Source organism: Podarcis erhardii (genome assembly GCF_964252035.2).
Source record: "Podarcis erhardii genome assembly, chromosome: 9".
NCBI classification, from domain to species: Eukaryota; Metazoa; Chordata; class Lepidosauria; order Squamata; family Lacertidae; genus Podarcis; species Podarcis erhardii.
This window is the reverse complement of record NC_138512.1, coordinates 32,311,172-32,332,230: the sequence shown is the minus strand read 5'-3', so window position 1 is coordinate 32,332,230 and position 21,059 is coordinate 32,311,172. Positions and strand designations below refer to the sequence as shown.

The following is a 21,059-nucleotide window of genomic DNA, read 5'->3' as shown; positions in this document are numbered from 1 at the left end:
TTAAGCTACTTTTATTAGTCTTCTCCCTAATGGTATTCTACCATTAATTAGGATTCACCTTTACAAGGAAGCCTAGTCAGGCAACGGAAGATGGATAGTGTATCATGACCCTGGGATCAGACTCTGCTTTTTCAGGGAATGAAGCTGAGAGTTTAGGGTGGGAGAGGAAATTGTTCCCAGGGCCACCCTTAGCTTCACATACTGAATCGCAGGCACTGAAGCAAGAGGAGCCCATTGTGCCAGCACTTCTCCAGCCTGAAGAGGGAGCACTGCCCTCCTTTCACTTTGAGAATTCCATCTAGAAGCCCCAAGGAAACAACAGTCTCCTCTGCTCCATCACTCCATGAGTGCAAAGGGGCTGGGCCCCTTCTAATGAAGAGGCTTATCTCATGGAAGGAGGAGCCAGGTGCAGATAGAGCTGAAGGTCAGTCTGAAGATCACTATTGTTCGTTTTGAGGATGTACAGGCATGTCTCGCTTTATTGTGCTTCACGCGATATTGCTCCTTATAAGGATGCAGCTGCAGCTGCAGGCAACCTGGCCCTCTTCTCCTGGACATGAGAGAAGAGCATGCTAGGGTTGGATTTCCCCCTTCCCATCCCTGTGCTGGGGGGCATGACTTAACTGACTACAGTATAGTGTAAACATAACTTTTTTATGCAATGGGAAACAAAAGAATTGTGTGATTTGCTTTCTTGCAATCTTCACTTTCTTGCAGTGGTCTGTAACCAAACCTGCAATATCCCCGGGGTATGCCTGTATACCAGTACCAGCATCTTGACCTTAGCTAGGTGGCTAATAAGCAGTCAGTTCAATTCTTTCACCAGTGGCTTAACATGATATGGTGATTACCTATCCCAGCGAGCAGCTAAGCCACTGTGTTTTTCATTAGCTGTAACTTGCAGCTTATGGACCAACCTCAGGAGTAGCCCCACAGCCATAGCTGACTTACTATCTGAAGCTTGTAAAAGGCACTCCTGTACACTGAGGTCACCCGGGACTCTAGTCTAGAGATGGCTCCAGAAACTGAACCCCGAGATAGGACTGGAAGGAACCATTATAAAACAGAGTTTCCAATACTCATCTCACCTAGTTGGTTCAGGAGGATAGCCTAGTCAACAGTCTCAAGGCCATCGAGAAATCAAGTAAAGGCAACAGGGTTGCACTCCCATGACCTAATCCGGATTAAGGTAATCCATCAGGGCAACCAAGGTCAATTTATTCCTATAACACAGGATTGACTTGTAGGAAGCTGACTTTACTGGTCCATCTAGCTCAGAATTTTCTATGCTGACTGGCAGTGGCAATCCAGGAGGCAGAAGACTCCCAGTCCTAACTGCAGATGGTGAGTATTGAATCTGGGACCTTCTGCATGCAAAGCAGATGCTCTACTAGTGAGCTATGGCCCTTTCCTAAGCAGACTGGAAACCTAGATTGAAATGGATGAGGACAATCCATTTCATCCAAGACTGCTTGCAATCATGCAATCCATTTCATCCAAGAGTGTTTGCCACAATGGGGCCCTGGGATGCCAAGACCTGCCTTTAGGAAAACTTCTGAAGAATCAACAGAAAGGTGTTCCCTGTTGACTTCTGAGCAACAAGGAACCAGAAAAAAAGCTTAACTAGAATCTTTGATATAGATAATGGTCACAATCCACTGAAAACCTTTCCCGTATAACAAAAAGGCCTTTTTGTTAGGAATTACAGGAAGCGAGATCAATAGAAGTGATTATAAACTTTTTCAATATGCAGTGACTGCGGCAAGAATTTTAATGGCTCAAAAATGGAAACAAGAAGATTTACCAACATTGGAAGAATGGAGACGGAAATTGATGGACTTTGCTGAATTAGATAAACTGACAGGGAAAATCAGATACCAAAAGGATCACAAGTTCATACAGGACTGGAGAAAGTTTACGATTCATCTGGAAAATATATGTGATGAACAGACAACGCTAGTCGGTTTTAAAGAGGCTTTGTGAGGAGAAAGGGTGTTGTAAGAGGGGAAAGAGCTGTAAAGATTCACTAACTAGCAATACAATTATAAAGGAAATGTGAATTAAATTTTAAAATCATGAGGATTGTGGAGGGAGCTGGGGGAAGTCTAAAAGAATTTATGTATTATATTGGAAAGTATGTGTTATTTAAATTTGTAAAAGAAAAACTTTTCTAAAAAATTAATAAAAAAAAAAGAAAAAAAGAAAACCTTTCCCGTATAACAGATGTTGCTCCAAATCTACATGCACATGAGAAGATCTCTGTGGTCTATATCTATCCCTTCTACTTTCTCTCAGGACTCGGCTAGATTGGTAAAGAAAAAGCGATTTATATGTGTTGTATGTGCGACATAACACTGTGCCACCAGATGATGATGTGGAATCCCATTTTTCTCTGCCTGTTTTCCCTGTTTAAATTTACAACGCTTTAAACTGAAACACTTCTTTGATGTGTCTAGTCACAGCCTCATTGCCAGTCTGTCCACAAAATTCCCAGTAGACCTGAATACACTCTATTTTTTTAAAAAGAGATCTTAAATTCCTGCTTACACATTAATCTAGTTGTGTTTAACTATCTAGGTGCACAATCTAGTTTTAATCCATCTCTGGTTATCTTCTCGATGACACATATTTTTCATGAAAGTCATAGCTTTAGTCATTTCTTTTTGGCTTGATGGGCCCTTTGCTGAAGGATGGTATTCTAGTAAACTCTAATCAAGTTAAAAAGAGGTCACGATGTGTTGTTTATGTAACTTCTATTTTTGTCTTAATCATGTTCCAGCAGTACCATTACACTTCAATATACTTGAGCACAGGATTACGAATTCTTCGTTTCTGGCATTTCTCTGGAGCTTTCTGACATTAAAAAATAAAAAAATAAAATCAGATGGAGTACTTGGGTGGAGCTCAACAGTCTGCACTGCTTTTTATTGTTTTAATAACTGTTCTAGACTTTAGATTGAATTTAAGATGTCACTGGTACCATCAATCTGACATGCCCTTTTGCTACCTTTCTCCATATAAAATAAGAAAGTTAAGTGTGTATATTCTCCCTTTCTCAAAATAACTGAATATGAAACAGCTAGACCAGGCATAGGCAAACTCGGCCCTCCAGATGTTTTGGGACTACAATTCTCATCATCCCTGACCACTGGTCCTGTTAGCTAGGGATCATTGGCGTTGTAGTCCCAAAACATCTGGAGGGCCGAGTTTGCCTATGCCTGTGCTAGACTGTCACTTTCATGGTTTTGTTGTGGGAGAAGGGGGTGGGGAGAGGAAGACCAGCAGCTTGATCCTATGACTTGCTCCATCTCTCAGTCAATGAAGATGTGCCTTACACATTGTCAATGCAATGCCAATAACCATGGCCTCCCTGCTGTTATACAGATGCTGCTCTAATACTGATTTAAGATAACACAAGACACAAATATTCAAGATTAAGGTGCAAAACTACTTTCAAAGGGCTAAAATTGGCCTCAGAGTGTTATCAACCATATTGTGCCTTATTATACAACTAAAGGTTGTATATATGTGTAATATAGACCATATATCATTAAGACACATTTAATTTCTCCGAAGGAACACAGAGCCTAGTGGAGGCCAATGCTGCAGGAATTTTGTGCACTGCTAGGAAAGAATTGGGGCGGGGGATGCTTCTAACAATATGTAACACTGCTAATGCTTTTAAATGTTTTTCCTTACTTTATGTTAAATTGTATTGTAGTTCATTGCTCTGGGCTCTTTTTGAGGAAGTGCAGGATAGAAATAGCAATTTTCAAGAGAAAATAGCAATGGCAGCGTTTTCAGGCCCAAACCAAACCCAGAGCACAGTTTAGTTCTGGCTTCTCTGGCTTGCTTTCTCTTTGAAATAAAAATGGCCAATTTAAGTGTGCTTTTAAAAAGAAACATGAAGTTTGTCTTTCTGTTTTTTACAGATAGGTAGCCGTGTTGGTCTGCCATAGTCAAAACTGCCATAGTTTTTTGTTACCTGTATTAATTGCATGATAACTTCCACTTTCAGCAGATGTTTGTCTGCAGCATTTTTTGGTGTTTGAATCACTAAAGTGCCATGTAACACTTTGGGGGACATACTTAGACCTAGTTACAGGTAGGTAGCCGTGTTGGTCTGCCGTAGTAAAAACAAAATAAAAAAATTCCTTCCAGTAGCACCTTAGAGACCAACTAAGTTTGTGATTCGTATGAGCTTTCGTGTGCATGCACACTTCTTCAGATACACTGAAACAGAAGTCACCAGACCCTTATATATAGTGAGAGGGTGGGGAGGGGTATTACTCAGAAGGGTGGTGGGAATGGGTGATTGGCTGATAGGTGTGGTAAACCTGTTGACGGCAATTGGTCTTACAGGAAAAAGCAAGAGGTCAGATGGCTAAAAATAGCTTTATCATGTATAATGAGATAAGAATCCAATGTCTCTATTCAGACCAGGTCTCTCCATGGTTTTAAGTTTGGTAATACCTGTGAAACCTCATACACTTCACCTCAGGATTTGTCACAATCAGATGCACATCCCTCGTGCAAGTGTGCACGTGTGTGTGTATGTGTGTGTCCATGCACGCACACACAAAATGCAAATAAAAGAAGCTGAGTCTGTTATGATTCTATCAGATGTCCTAGAATAGATTGTACAAATATTTCATTCAGAGGGTAATCTGGCAAGTGGGTTTTGAATGGCTGCTTTTAAAGGCAGAGATTTAAACTTGACTTTGCAGTTTTTGTGACGAGGGATTAGCTAATGAACCCAAGAAACACTCCACTAGTTAGAGCCAGCAATGACTTCTTTTTGCTTGAGTCACAAGTTTAAATTCTCACATTCGTTTCACTGTATACAGCAAACAAAACAACCAAATCCCCGGAATGCATGAAATTGGCTTTGATTGTGAGATGCATAATGAAGCATACAAAAGCTTTAATAATCCTGAACTCTTAGGACCTTCTTGCGGGTGTTAATGAGGCATTGATAACCTGGAAAACACATGTTGTCTTTTTGCTATGCCTTGTTTTCCTGCCAGGTGCACAGCAATTGTGTGGCAATGAGACGCAGGCTTAGTTTCTAGTGACTTCAATGAAAGTGCTCAGCCACCAAAGTCACTAAAGGTCAGGACCTTTGCAGTTAATCTAGCATTCTGGGCATGCTTACAAAGGAATGTTTAATTTGTACTACACCTTAAATGGGTGGAAACAGATGCAATCTGCGAGGTGGTTTCACCTCTAAGAACTGTTTATACTTGGGACTCTTTATAAAAACCTGACCCATCAGTTACCTTTTTCTTCAAGGGATCTAATTTAGGTGTCCACATCAAAGAAAGAAAATAGCTGAGATGGAACGAATCAGCCCATTGTGCCAGACGATGGTTAACCTTGGCTTGGAGAAAAGAAAGGATGGAGATGATTTCACCCTAAGGTCCCAAGGTAGGCTATAACAATTTAAAATGCATTAAAAACAGTGTTTTAAAACTTACAATAATAAAAAATGCAACCACAAAGAAGAGAGAACTATGAAGCAGTTCTCCAAGGTGTGTGGAAGGCGAGGAGTGAACAAAAGAGAGAGGAATTGCTATGCTGAGGGCACAGAGTCATATCTTCCTCTCAGAACTGTTAGCACTTTGGATTTATTTTGAAATAATAATAATAATAATAATAATAATAATAATAATAATAATAATTTATACCCCCACCCATCTGACTGTGTTGTCCCAGCCACTCTAGGCTACTTCCTACATACATAATAAAACATTAAACGGGGCCCTCTACAGAATGACATCATCTACGCTCTGCAAACCTAGCGTGACACCCCCACTCCAAGTTGAAAAAATGGGAAGATCCTCACACTCATCAACTGTGCATTAATAGCAAAGTGCAAATATGGGGCACAATTTAGACAAATGGATAGCCTTTAAAAATCCTATTTGTTTAACTGAGAGATTTACGAATGTGCCTGAATCTCTTCCGCTGAAATCAGTGTGACTAACTTTGACTAAAACGTGCTTAACTTTGGCTTGATGATGTCCTACAATTGAATGCCAGGCACACATCCCAGGAAAGCCTACCAAATATTTGGGCAGGATGCAGTATACATTTCTAAATGTAGGAATGTCAAAGAATCACCGAGTAAAATAAAAGGTCATAACATTGCCAGTGGTCGACTCTGGCTGGAACTAACTCATCTGAGCTTTCTGTTTGCATACCACTTACAGTTGGCCTTATTGCCAGCTGGATGAGAAATAAGAGAAACAAAAAAAGAGCTTCCTTGCAAAACTCGCTTGCTTTCATTGAAGTACCCAGAAAGGGATAGGTTTGTCTGTCTGGCAATTTGCTTGATTTATTGAATGAAATAGTGTTTGTTATAGCATTTTTGTGCTTACTTTCAAACTGGTGTATCTTTTGTTCCATGTGCTTTTCATCCTTGTGAATGAAAAATGTTCCCCATGACAACAAAGTGTGTTTATATTTTGGGTAAAGTTACATTGGATCAAACACATTATAGATATTTTTCCAATGAACTGTGGAAAATAACAGCAATACACTGTTGTCTACTGCCAAGTGTAATCTTCTGCACTTTTATAAATTATAATTCATTGCCTCGAATTCCAAGAGGGTCCAACAGGAACGCCAATATTGACAGCGTCTGAACATAGGGAATACATTATTTACAATACAGCTGCCATGTTTCTATGCTTCATAGAAACAGAGATGTTTCTGTACCACAGAGGTCAATTGTCAATACACTCCATCAGTAGTGCATCTGGATGCTTGCCATACTTATATCATTATGGTCCCAGTAAAGTTCATGGGAATTGTGTTGATGGCTTTACAGGGATTAGAATTTGGCTCACCGTATTATACTCTATAATCTGTTTTGTTCAGACTTTTCAACAGTGCATGCTTTACTATAGATAATTAGAAGGTCTCTCATTGAACTGCCTGGCTAGGGTAAGCACAACATCTGATAACACGTTCATTACATAGACAGGTTTTATATTTACATTGTGACAACTGGAGCAATAGGCAGGTGTGTGATTTGCTGACAGTTCCTTTTTGTGCTTCTGGGCAACTTGCGAAGGTAGGCTTGTAAATCTCTCTCCATGGCAAGGGGGATGAGTCCTACACACAGTGAGATCTAGTGCATATTGTGTGGTGCAGACCCATGAATGTGTTGACTACAAGCGCAGATAGGAGGAGCAAGAGTGACTCACCCATCCACCTTTTGCTGCTTCTTAACAAGCAAACTAGCTGCCCATCCAAATTGAATGACCGGGTGATTGTGTGCTGGCGGAAACTAAATCTGAATTCTTTGAGGTTTCAAAAAACAAAAACCCCCAACACATCCATCCTTTAGAAAAGCACAAGTCAGCCTATTTGCACATGGGGTAGGAGAGGCAGGTGTATTACAGTCCATAGGAGAAAGTCATTCAATTCCAGGAAGCCACATTAGCCACCAGGGTTCTCCAAACATATCCAGCTGTGTTGTGGAGGGCAGAAAGCAGGAAGGAGGTGGCAGTGTCACATACCTATAAGATTCAGGGTCCTGTAACCACTGTGAATTCTCAGGACTCATGAGGTCCCATTAATAATAATTTGTATGCTTTAAACAAATTTTATATATGCATATAGTTTTAATTCTGACAATGTTTAATTGCATTTTAATGATTTTTAATCCTTTTAGCAGTCCTTGGCTTTAACTGTAAGCCACCTTGAGTCCCATCGGGGAAAGGGCAGAGTATATAAACAAACAAATCCTACTCTGCCAACACAGCTAGATTTATCCTGTTCCCTCCCATTCAAATAGGCGTTAAAACAGCAAAAACTTATACCTCAAGTACCTTCCCTCACCACATAAACCAGCCCAAATCCTGTGGTCTTCATCACAGTCCCTTCCCTCAGTTGAGGGAAATGCAGAGGGTGAGAATGGGCCTTCACACTGGTGGCTCCCTATTTATTGAATGTGCTTCTCAAACAAACCTGCCACAGTCGTCGTCCATCTTTAGATGCCAGGATAAGACATTTCATTGACTTGGACTGTTGGCAGCTATGCTAGCCTTTATTGTGATGCTCATCTTTTAGGGGGTGGGGTAGGGCTTGTTCTTCTTATTGTGTTGTTAGATGGATATCTTAGGAGTTTATTCTTTTCTTTATTTTTTGGTTTTAAGTTGATTTTATTTGCTTGTGTATTATATATTGCTTATTTTGAAGGTATATCTACTGAGACCTTTTGCAGATGCCATAGGAAGTGCTGGTTCACACACTGGCACCTGTGGACATAACACTGGCAGCTCCTGGTCTACAACATGAGAAAATGTAACAGAAATCATTATGTGATAGCATTTCCCTGTGAAAAATATTTATGTGGCAATGCTCTCATGTATGTCGTTGGACAGGTGGTAAATCATAAATAAATGTGATCAGAATTTGCCCGTTTTGGTAACTCTAAGTCATATGTCTTATGCTTTACACATTCATGAGAATGATACAGCATTGTTTCTGTTTCCACTGCTTTTATCTAATACAGATGTGGCAGACTTATCTTACGCAGTGTGCAGCTGACAAGAATGAAGGACTGGGGGAAAGGAAGCAAAACGTGGAAAAAAACATATCCTGGAAGCCATCTGGAAAGCAGTATCCACAGTATAGCATTCATATTCTGTGTGTGGCTGGGATCTGGTTGTTTAAATAGTTTGTGTGGCCAATGATACTGTTTTTCATCTATGGGAGGTGAAGCAGGGCAGGGGGAACAGACTGCAATTTTCTCCTTGGCTGTTGAAAGAACTGGTTCAATGACACTCAAGTTGGATTTGACAGCTTTCCTGGGTTCAAATGCTCTGCTACTTATGACACTGTCAGCAGGTAAGCAAGAGAATTGGAGTACTACATATGTGTCCACCAATGGAGTCTTCTTCCCTGGAGCAAAGAGCAGCCTTTGTGGCAGGGGTGGGGTTGAGAGAAAATTTTCATTACTATATTTTTGTTTGACAAAAATGGTTGATACTTGTCACAGTGCTGATCTTAACTGGGGAAGGGGTGAGGCTGCTATTTAATATATATATTTAAACTAGGCACATCATTTGCAACTGTGCAAATAACTCCACCGCTATTTTGGTATTTGGTTGCAGCCATGCCACTGCAAATGGGTCTGCATCTGCATGGATAAACAATGCTTACAAATGGCTCACCACATGATGACATCCACCATATGGAACAATTTAGCACAACCTCCTCTTCACAGCTGTAATGTGTAAACTGATGCTAAAAATGCATGAAAATGCAATGTAAGAAAGGTTCCTGGCCAGCGTCTGATGTTTTGCCAAATGTGTGCCTTCAACATAAATCAAGATATTTGTGTAAATCTATTCTCTGCATTGCCCTATTCTGCTCAGGCACTAGCATCAGGACAAACAATATTCTAACAATATATTCTAACACAAACCCACACACAAAATCCGGTCCTTGAAATTACTTAGTCTGGAGCAACAAGAAGTGAACTGTATTGAACACGGGTCCTCCAATCAAAATTGTTGATTTAGCACAGGTCACTTTATAACCCAAAGTAGAGCTCTGTAAAGCACACAAAATCCTCCAAGGAATTTCCCTTTGGCAGTGAAACCTATTTTCACACATAAACCCCTTGATGCTGGGATTCCATTTCATAGAAATGGCTGTTTGGAGGATTCGAGAAAGAAATTCCTGGGTGTACAGAACAGTTTTATGCCTCATATGAAAGAGATGTTGGAAACAATGCAAGGCACATCCTAGCAGCACAGTATGCATTATATCGGGGTTATCCCCCCCCCCGCCATTTTGGCTGCTAGAGGCCAAAATGTCCACACCTGCAGCACACATTGAGTGCGTTCACCATAACCAGTTGTTTACTGAACATAATGACTGCTTCCCTAGTATGAGCAACAACCCATAATTCCTGGCTTAGCGTTACATCCAAGCCAGAGACTATGGTTAGTTTCACTCAAACAATGACCAGGAAGCCAACTTAGAAAACTTCACAGCGTGGTAAACCATGATTCCTGGTTTGGTTATAATGCCATGCATGATGAAAGCATGGTGAACCATGTGCTACCGCTGGTGGTAATCACTGCAAGCCCACCAAATGAGGGGTTACTGGGTATGGGTGGATCTAGCCTGGTTATGGAGCTACTGGATCCAAAGCCAGCCCATTTTCCAGAGAGTGACCTGATGTGGACACCTCTGCTGTGCCAACCTAGAAACAGATTAGCAAAACAAGTTAAAAGCATCCACCCTCCACCTCACCTTCTGCCCTGACCATTGCAAGCAGCAGGGAGTTGGTTGCAGCCGTGAATCCACAACTCGAGGAGCAGGACTTTGGATTGCAGCCAAGGGTGACTGGAGATTCCTGCTGTTTTGAGCAAAATGAGACATTTCTGTCCAAATGCCTATGCTTTCAAATCTTCTATTTTTAATGGCAAGTGTCAAATGAAAAAGGCAGAGCGCCCTGTGAGCAAATTCTTTTTTAAAATTTCCAAGATCTCAGTGTGAAGGAAATAATTTACTATTGCAAAACCATGGTCTTTTGAGAGTCAATTGTACTAGCAATAAATAACATGTTTTTAAAAAATCTTACGACCTTATCATCTATAAATCCCCTTGGCAAAAACGCTACTGATATGCTTAAGATGATTTATTTTTACACCTCAGTCCCAAGATAAACTATTTTCCTTGGTTTAATGCAACATTTATTGCCTTCATAATATATGGTTATCATCCTAAATAAATCTGTCTATGTGCCAAACTGTAACTCGGCTTATCTACCAGATCCTAATAATTTAAAACATGGAAATGCTTTCATGTTGAAATCCTCCCCTGCCATGAGAACTCAAATTGGCACAATGACTGCAACATTATTTTGCAGAAACCTTCCGTCATATCTTCCATTTATAAGGCTGAAGCCACCTACCTGAGGATTAAACTTTCTAGCAGCTGCACCAATAACAGGGGAAATCATGCTTTGCTATGTCAACTATAATGGTGAAAATGTTTGGGGATTAGTAGCACCCCATAAATCCCTCTGTAAATTTACTTGTAATGACTACCACAGTCTTCCTTCCTTCCTTTTAAAAATAAAGTTCTAACTTCCATCAGTTCTTTCATTTAGGAGGTCATTTTCCATCCTGTTTTAATTTTATATAAATATCTGAATCATAAATATGATTCACCATCTCAAATCACTCAGAGCCAGTCACTTTTTTTTTCTTGCTTAAGCAGCCTTTTGTTTTAGTATGCATTTGCACAGACTAAAATGTGCTAATTGAGCAATCATGGATATGTCCAGTGCAATTCTTGGATCATGGCATCTGGAAAAATACCTGCTGTGAGCACAGTAATTGTTGCCAGCTTAATCTCTAATTGCTCAATTCATATATTACATTTGCTCATGTGAGCATGAGCCTTAGGAAGTTTGGCAACTGCTCACACACTATTCTTCAAGGTCAGTTCTGAATACCAATTTATGCATCCTTTTTGTTCGCATAAGGAGGACCATTTCCCTACATGAGTGGATGTTGGAGAGGATTCTCACAGTCCCAGGCTGATGCAGTTTGCTCTTCTGATCAATGAAGCTTGTTTCACTCCCATTTATTAAAGCCATCCCCCTTCCACTCAGTCTTTATGGGGTTAGGAAGAGTAAAAAACAGTGTCCTTTCAACCACATTTGTAACTACCCTGTTTTAAGAGCACGGGTGTAGTTAAGAGTGTGGTTTAAGTTAACTAACCTATGTTAAATTATGCTGTGAAAGATGATAAATTAAGTTCTTAGGAACATGTGGTGACCTTATAATCTTTTTCTTTTTTTTCTTCTTCAAAAAAGTGCTTCCTTTGAAAGTTGTTTTTTATACCAGTAACTGCTTAAAATCTGTTTCTGTGATTTGAAGGTAATAGTAATTATATTTCCTACTTTGTTCCTTCCAGTTACCCTTTGGCAGGTCTTTTGTAACTCTTTGCCAGATTTATGGGGGTCATCTTGCACATCTCAATCTAGCGTAGAGGAAATTGTTGGCTCCAGCAAAGAACTATAATGAGGATAATCTCTTCTCCAAAGGCCTCCGAGGGTCCAGATACTTTTGGTTTGGACATGGTCTCCATTCATTCCTCTCAGGCAGCTCAGTCTTGCACTATATATTGAATTCCAGGGTGGTGGTTTTTTATTTTACTTCCACTCACCAGCAACCCACAACTTTGTGCCTTAAACTGCCAGTGTTCTTGGTTATACAATCACCAAGAACAAGTCCTGCAGGAGGGGAAATATCAGGCTTCCAAGAAGAAAATTCCACAAGGCTACTTCAACAAGTACAGTTGAGAATATGACAGCAGCTGAGGGCTGCTTTAAACATTACCACCCCTACGTGAGCATCACCAGCAAAATTGTTCCGTAGCTCCTAAAAGCTTCTATGCATCCACCTAAACACACATCCACTTTCCTGAGGGTTGTTGGTATCTGGGCAGAACAAAGATAGAATCATAGAGTTGGAAGGGACCCTGAGGATCATCCAGTCCAACCCCCTGCAATGCAGGAATATGCACTTGGCATTATCAGCACCACACTCTAACTAACTGGGCTATTCAGGCTGATTTAAGAAGTTTGTCCCGGATGTAGTAGAAAATGTATTTTCTTTCTTTACCAAGAAAGTTCAGGAGTCCCCAAGTGCCTTTGGCTAATGGCTAAATTTCATCCTATTTTCTATCATGTACTGGTAAATCTGAACATTCATTAAGGGCCACTTCTCAGGGTATATTCTGTAAGCAAGTACTTACCGAGCAAGTACACAACATGTATCACATCATATCTGAAGGGCATACCTGTTTCATACATGGCTTCTCCTCCAAACTACTTTCAAGCAAAGGCCAAGAGAGGTTCAAGCTTCTACATGCATTATTTTGAAGGGAAATGCACTTTTTCTGATTATTTCATTGATACAACACTTTCCTCAGTAACTCCATTCAAAGCACCTTATGGCAATTTAAACAATAACCATTGTATAATTAAAAATAATGAGAATGTAATTGATACTAACAGCATCATAAAACAAGATTGGAGCATATTATAACAACTGAACTGCAGAACAAACATTGAGCATACAAATCCTTTGATTTTGCAATTGATACTTGGAAATGTATCATATCAAGTGTCTGAGTTTTCCAACCTTGCACTGGCCAGGACCAGTGACAACAGGTCCTTCCTCACTCATTACAGTTCTGCTCAACAGCCACATAAGAGTGCAATGGAAACAGAAAATAAGGCCTCTTTTCTGCTACATGGTAGGTATGACTGTTTGTTTGTTTGAATTTCTATCTCACCTTTTTCTCCAGGGAGCTAAAGATGGTGTACATGCACAGGAACCAGAGCAGCAGGAGCCAGAGGGGACCAGAGCCAGAGGGGCCCTAGTCCCCATGAACATGGCCGACTCTGAGGTGTAGGGAGTGGCACTCTAGGAGGCTGAGGCAGGCAAGGGCCCACAGCCCAGCTCTCTAGCTGGCCAGGTGAGGTTTGCTAGCTCTGGGAGAAAGTGTGTAATTGCTCAACTGGAGAAGGCTTGGAACAGGTGAAGGTCTCATGCCTCACAAGCCCAGATGCTGCATGCAAAGTACAGAAGAGAAGAAGATGAGGTGCTGTGTCTGCTCAACTGCCCATCTTTGTGGACCTTGGGCTTGGATGCTCCTAAACCTCTTTAGGACTGTGCTTTCGGTTTGATTCTAGACTGCTGGACTTCAGACTTGGCTGTTTGTATTGACCCTGGACTGTGTTTCCTGACCTTTGGATTTTGGACTTTGCTTGTGTGGACTGAACTCTGGGCTTAAAACTTTGGACCTGACATACTGACTTGCTGCCAGCTAAGCCAGGGGTTCAGGACACAAGGTAATTGTTACAATCATGGTGCTCACCTTTGTTCTTATAGAGGGTTACAAGGCTGGGGTCACACATTTCTTGTGGCATGGATCCTTTTCCCCAGCACTGCAAGGAAAGACCATCAAGGTGCATCATGAGGGAAGAATTGGCACACTAAAATCATTATTCCCCTGAGTGAGTGCCTGAGGGCCCTGCTCTTGCCACTTACCACCTGGCCCAGGGCGGGGCCTGACAGGGCTCACTAGGACAGTTGCTGTTACTGCCGGAGGGGCACAGAGTGTTTTTAAAATGTTTTTTTAAAAATTCTTTTGGATTTTTTGTATGTGGGGGGTGGGGGTGGGATGGATGTTTGGTTGAGCTTGGGGAAATTTTTTTATTTTGATGTTTTTGTAATTTTTACATTTTTTGTTTATATTGTTTTATTGGTTCTGTTTGTTTGTTTAAGGTGTTATATTGTTCTTAGGGGGAGGGGTCAGGGCTGCCGGGGAGTGGGCCCCAGCCCACAAAATGGCTGGGGCTTGTTCCACAGGGGGGGATGCACTGGGACAACCGATCTCAGTGATCACGGGTAGGAGGAGGAGTTACGCTAAGACTAGACCATGTCATTACAGAGGGGGCAGGTTTAGTTGTCTGAGGACTATTCCTGCTTCCGGGTCTGGTCCTGACCGGATGGATACTAGAATCAGCAAGGGATACCCACATGACCTGAAGGTGCTGCTGTGCAATGCCAGGTCAATGATTCATAAGACCACTGCCATCCATGACTTGATCATGGATGGAGGACTTGACCTGGCATGTGTAACAGAGACTTGGTTGGATGAAGCAGATGGGCCTGTCCTTGCCGCTGCTTGTCCACCAGGTTTCCCTTACGCACAGCAACCCAGGTCATGTGGGCGGGGAGGGGGGGTTGCAGTGATTTTTAGGAAGTCATTAGTTTGCACCGGGCGTCCTATTGGGAAGACCCAGTTTTCTGAGTGCATGTTCTGGAAGTTGGGCAATAGGGGCAATACAGGATTCCTTTTGGTGTACTGACCTCTCCGCTGCACCAAGGATTCCCTGCCTGAGCTGCTTCAGGTTGTGGCAGATGTTCTCCTAGAGACACCTAGCTTGGTCGTCCTAGGGGATTTTAACATCCATGCCGACATGACCTTACAAGGGGCCGCTCGGGACTTCGTGGAAAGCATGGCCTCCATGGGGCTGTCCCTGAGTAAGTCTGGCCCAACCCATAGCCACGGACATGCCTTGCACCTGGTGTTTACCTCTATGGATGTTGGTGATCTGACACTAAGTAAAAGCGAAACGAAAGAAGTGCCATGGTCGGATCACTTCCTGGTGCAACTGGACTTCTCTGCGACCCATCCCCTCTGCAGGGAGGTGGGACCAATTCGGATGGTCCGCCCCCACCACTTAATGGATCCAAATGGTTTCCAGAGAGTGGTAGGGGATGCTTTATCCCATGTTGATGGCCTTTCAGCTGATTCCCTGGTGGCCCGCTGGAATGCGGAGTTAACCAGGGCTATCGACTGTCTGGCTCCGAAGCGCCCTCTCCGATTGCATGGAGCCTGGACAGCCCCGTGGTTTTCCACGGATCTGAGGGCAATGAAACAATCGTTGAGACGGCTAGAGCGCTGGTGGCGGATAACTCATTCCGAATCTGACTGGACACAGGTTAGAGCTCAACGTCGAGCCTACCAAGTGGTGATAGCGACGGCGAAGAAGAATTTCTTCACCGCCTCTATTGCATCTGCAGAAAACAGCAGCAGGAGACTTTTTCAGGTGGTTCACAATTTAGCGGAATCACCTGCAACATCGGGGACCAGTACGGGCCACATGTTCTCCTGCAATGATTTTGCAAAGTTTTTTGCAGATAAAATCGCTCAGATTCGGGAAGAAGTAGACTCCACCATGGGAGCAGGGCCAGGGTGGGAGAGTGCTAGAGTTCTGTCTAGTCAAGTTGAGTGGGATCAATTCCAATCTGTTACCTCCGAGGATGTGGACAGGCTGCTTGGACGAGTGAAACCAACCACCTGTCTCCTGGATCCTTGCCCATCCTGGCTTATAACAGCTAGCCGGGAAGTGATGGGCTTCGTGGGGTGGTGAATGCTTCCCTCCGTGAGGGAGCCAGACCCGCTGAAAGAGGCGGTTATTAAACCGCTTCTTAAAAAAACATCTTTAGATGCGGCCACGATGGCCAACTATCGCCCAGTCTCAAATCTTCCATTCTTAGGCAAGGTGATTGAGCGAGCGGTTGCCGAACAACTCCAGGCACGCCTGGAAGAAGCGGACCATTTGGATCCCTTCCAGTCGGGATTCAGGCCTCATCATGGGACTGAAACTGCCTTGGTCGCACTGGTTGATGATCTCCGGCAGGCTAGGGACAAAGGTGAGAGCTGTTTCCTAGTTCTGCTGGATCTCTCAGCGGCATTTGATACCATTGACCATAACATCCTTCTGGACCGTCTTGAGGGGCTGGGAGCTGGGGGCACTGTCATACAGTGGTTCCGCTCCTTCCTCCTGGGCCGTGTTCAGAAAGTGGTGTGGGGGATGAGTGTTCAGACCCCTGGGCTCTCACTTGTGGGGTCCCCCCATGCTTTTCAACATTTACATGCAGCCGCTGGGAGAGATCATCAGGAGGTTTGGGCTGGGTGTTCATCAGTATGCGGATGATACCCAGCTCTACCTCTCTTTTAAATCAGAACCAGTGAAGGTGGTGAAGGTCCTGTGTGAGTGTCTGGAGGCGGTTGGAGGATGGATGGCGGCTAACATATTGAGGTTGAATCCTGACAAGACAGAAGTACTGTTTTGGGGGGACAGGAGACGGGCAGGTGTGGAGGATTCCCTGGTCCTGAATGGGGTAACTGTGCCCCTGAAGGACCAGGTGCGCAGCCTGGGAGTCATTTTGGACTCACAGCTGTCCATGGAGGCACAGGTCAAATCTGTGTCCAGGGCAGCTGTTTACCAGCTCCATCTGGTACGTAGGCTGAGACCCTATCTGCCTGCGGACTGTCTCGCCAGAGTGGTGCATGCTCTGGTTATCTCCTGCTTGGACTACTGCAATGCACTCTACGTGGGGCTACCTTTGAAGGTGACTCAGAAACTACAACTAATCCAGAATGCGGCAGCTAGACTGGTGACTGGGGGTGGCCGCCAAGACCATATAACACCAGTCTTGAAAGACCTACATTGGCTTCCAGTACGTTTCTGAGCACAATTCAAAGTGTTGGTGCTCACCTTTAAAGCCCTAAATGGCCTCGGTCCAGTATACCTGAAGGAGCGTCTCCACCCCCATCATTCTGCCCGGATGCTGAGGACCAGCGCCGAGGGCCTTCTGGTGGTTCCCTCATTGCAAGAAGCAAAGCTACAGGGAACCAGGGAGAGGGCCTTCTTGGTAGTGGCGCCCGCCCTGTGGAACGCCCTTCCAGCAGATGTCAAAGCAATAAACAACTACCTGACATTCAGAAGACATCTTAAGGCAGCCCTGTTCAGGGAAGTTTTTAACGTGTGATATTTTACTGTATTTTTGGTTTCTATGGAAGCCGCCCAGAGTGGCTGGGGAGGCCCAGCCAGATGGGTGGGGTATAAATAATAAATAACAACAACAACAACAACAATTTATTATAATTATTATTATTACGTGTTCTTAAGTGATGCAACTGCCCCACTATTACACAACGGTAAGGCAGTGGATTTTTTCCTCCGGAGCAATCCAACAGGTTGCCCAAGAAGAGCTCTGTTGTGTTAAGTTCACAGTGGCTGATCAGATACCTATTGAAGCCCACAAACAGGACTCTTACCACTAATGTTCTGCAGAAACTAGTATTAAGATGCATACTGTTTCTGATAGTGCATGTAGTACACCACAATCATCACTAGCAGCCAATGATAGCCTTTTGCTCCATGTCTGAACCTCCTACAGTACTTCGTGTTCCTTTGCCGACACTCAAGCCAGGATCAACTTGCCCACACAAATGGTGCAACACAATTTGTGCTGTTGCTCCAGATAGCTGCCATGCTTTGTGTTGCTTGTTCCGCAAGCTGAGCGCAAAACTGTAAGGGTGAATTCACTAGGCATGGATCACAAAATCTGAGGCATCCCAAGATCACAATCATTCCAAACCGTTGTCTATATTTGTACTTCAGCATAAGCAAACAAGGCCCTAATGAAAGGCAATGCAGGTCTTTAATAAATGAGTTCAAGATTTACAGTGTAAAATCCTTTGGGTGCCAGCCATAACAAATTTACTCTCAGCACCGCTGAAATAGTGTGAAAGCGATGAAAGCTACAATTAGGCTGGGCTCCAAAATACACACATATAGGTTTGGCGATGAAAAACAAGGTTCCTGATTTGGGAGCTTCATCACCTGCAGGTGGTTAAAAGAATGTATCCATCATTGACACAAACACTGTGAATGTCATCAGGCTACAGCATCTGACTCCAGTCCTCCAAAGGCTCTCACTGGTGCAAGATCCATTCTTTAGAACTCATTCAACAGGATATTCTGCTTGTCTCTTGTCTGTTTCAGCCTTGGAACAAATTCGAATCCCATAGTAGATTGAATAATGGGAAGTTAAAATAAATTTGATTACTTTCTCAAATGATTTTCAGCTGCCCAGTGTCTCTTGGGCGCTTTATGTGTAAAAAAAGAAAAGAAAATTTAATTATTGGGTACTCAGGAGAGGCCTATATACTGTAAACTGACATGTAAGATAACAAAAGCGTATATAATACACATTTACTATCGCCAACTTAAGGAATCAACTTTCGTTGTGATTAATCATGGATTCTCCTCCTGAGAGCTCATGCTTCAGTAACAGTGCAGTAAAACTTCGCTTCTCTAAGGGAGGAATCATATACTGAAGATTTGCTGGCTGAGGAGTTGCAGGGTTTGGAGGAAGCCCGGCTATGCTGACAAAGCCCCTGAAACATAGTGGAATGCTCTAGATATACTGGCAGAGCACTCCACTGCCAGGGCCGTTCTGTAAGCAAAGAGGCACTGGAAGAATGGCTGAAACAGGGCAGAGATATCGGCAGGGGCATGGTGGCACAGGGGAGGTGTACACAGTACAACTTCAGTCATTGACCACGTTTCCATCGACAGTGCAGCTTGACTGCACAGCACCAGGCCTAGAAGAGGACATTTTCCACCCATTCACTTCAAAAGCAGGGTTGGAATTAGCTAGTCTCACATTGCCCATGTCACCATGATAGAGGATAGACTCGTAGAATGTGGTGTAACTCAGCACCAAGGGCTCATCCAGACTTCCCTTTGTGCCCTGTTTCTAGGATCAGGCCCCTGTGAAAACCCGCTCTTTACTACTGAATCGGAGCAAATGGCAATTCACAGAAAACCTGAATTGCTTTGGGAAAATGAGGCATAAAGACTGTGGTGTCTTTATGGTTTGTTTACTCTCATATACAACCTGAGCCTAGATTAAGGGCTTGCAGAGTGTTCACAAGCAAAGCAGGTCTGGACTCCTCCATAAGCACAGCATTGGATTCAAAGAATGACAAAAAGCCATGTTTCTGCTTCCTTTCCCACAGCTTACTACTGTCAGTCTACACCATGTTCTGTCCCTTCTTCTCTACTTGCCAAACCACTTGCAAAACTGACACCTTTTCTCCTGTTTGCTAAAGTCATCCACCCTGAAATCCTAAGTCCTTTGGTCTGCCCACCAATACACAGCTGGAGGAGGAACCCCTCCCCTCCTTGTCTTCACTCTCTTTTGATGGGTTCCATGATGAGCCATCACTGTTCTTTGTTTCTTAATGGCTTGCACTCAGCTAGCCCTGCCAGGCTGGCTAGATTTGTTAGCATAAGGTAAACTCAGGAATTTCCATGTTTGGCACAGTTTAATCAAACTTTAATTCCGACTTTTACTCATTCTAAGACTTATGAGTGCCTTGCACCCACAAAACTCTGGCACCCTGATACATAACAAATAGGTGCTGTTCTCTCCAGTGCCTTACTTCTTATATTTCAGGGGTGTCTAAACATTTTTCACACTCACAATAGATGCACAACACATGCAGCACACACAAACAGAGCACATATAGTTTCACAGAACTCTCTATCTTACATGCATGCACACAGCGCCAGCAACACTCATATTTACACTCTCAGACACAAGCACCCATGCAGAAGCATGTGTATGTTCTTTACTCTTAAGGAGTAGACGGGTTGTTTAATCTGACCTTAGTACTGCTGTGCTTCTAAAATTGATGATAAAAGATCCCTCTGACTTCCCTTTAGAGTTCCTCTCTAAAGGGCTGCCAGAAGCATCTTTTAGTTCTTGCTTGGACTTCTCTCACATCTCAGCACTGTGGTGATTAGTGCTGAGATTGTAGATAGATGATCCCTCTGGCTGCCCTTTAGAGAGGAATGTTCAAGGGCATGTAGAATACTTTTTATGACTGGGAGACAAAGAAATCTGCCTGTTCTTTAAAAATCACTCTCTAAAGAACAGAAAACTTTATCACCCAATGAGATTGCAAGATAAAGTTGCAAAGGCTGGTGGGACACCTTATGTGGTTTGGTGGGCTGGATCTGGCCTGTGGGCCACAGGTTAGTCACTGCTGCTATATGTGAACACTTCATCTCAACATAACTGCATTGTTCTCAAACTCCCTATCTCTCAACAGTGGGGAGAAACAGCTCTCATATCCAGGGAAAATGCACACAAATAAGCTCTCTGTTGGCAAACGCCAGTCACTCCAGTCCTTCCTGAATGTACATGTTCTGCTGGATCCATGGAGCAGAATTAATAGTCACTGAATACATGGTGTTCACCTGCAAGTGGGAAGTGAAGAGTACAGTCACAAGAAGTCTTCCCTTCTCTACTAATTGTTGTGGGTGAGGGAAGGCTGAGCCATGAGCTGTGCATTGAGCTGGTACAATTCACTTTCCTCTCACTCCCTCACAAAGTCCTGTTGTTTTTAATGTGTGACATTTTAATATATTTTTAATATTTGTTGGAAGCCGCCCAGAGTGACTGGGGAAACCCAGCCAGATGGGCGGGGCACAAATAAATTATTATTATTATTATTATTATTATTATTATTATTATTATTATTATTACAGTGGTACCTCGGGTTAAGTTCTTAATTTGTTCTGGAGGTCTGTACTTAACCTGAAACTGTTCTTAACCTGAAGCACCACTTTAGCTAATGGGGCC

General features: G+C 43.0%; 1 long non-coding RNA gene across 1 annotated transcript in view; it reads right to left on the bottom strand.

Moving 5' to 3' along the window:
• Nucleotides 1-13,918: 13,918 nt before the first annotated feature.
• Nucleotides 13,919-21,059, bottom strand: part of LOC309349511 — an 87,910-nt gene continuing 80,769 nt past the window's right edge. The window contains exon 3 of the long non-coding RNA XR_014159989.1: nucleotides 13,919-13,990. This is a non-coding gene — a long non-coding RNA (uncharacterized lncRNA). The remainder of the gene's footprint in view (nucleotides 13,991-21,059) is intronic.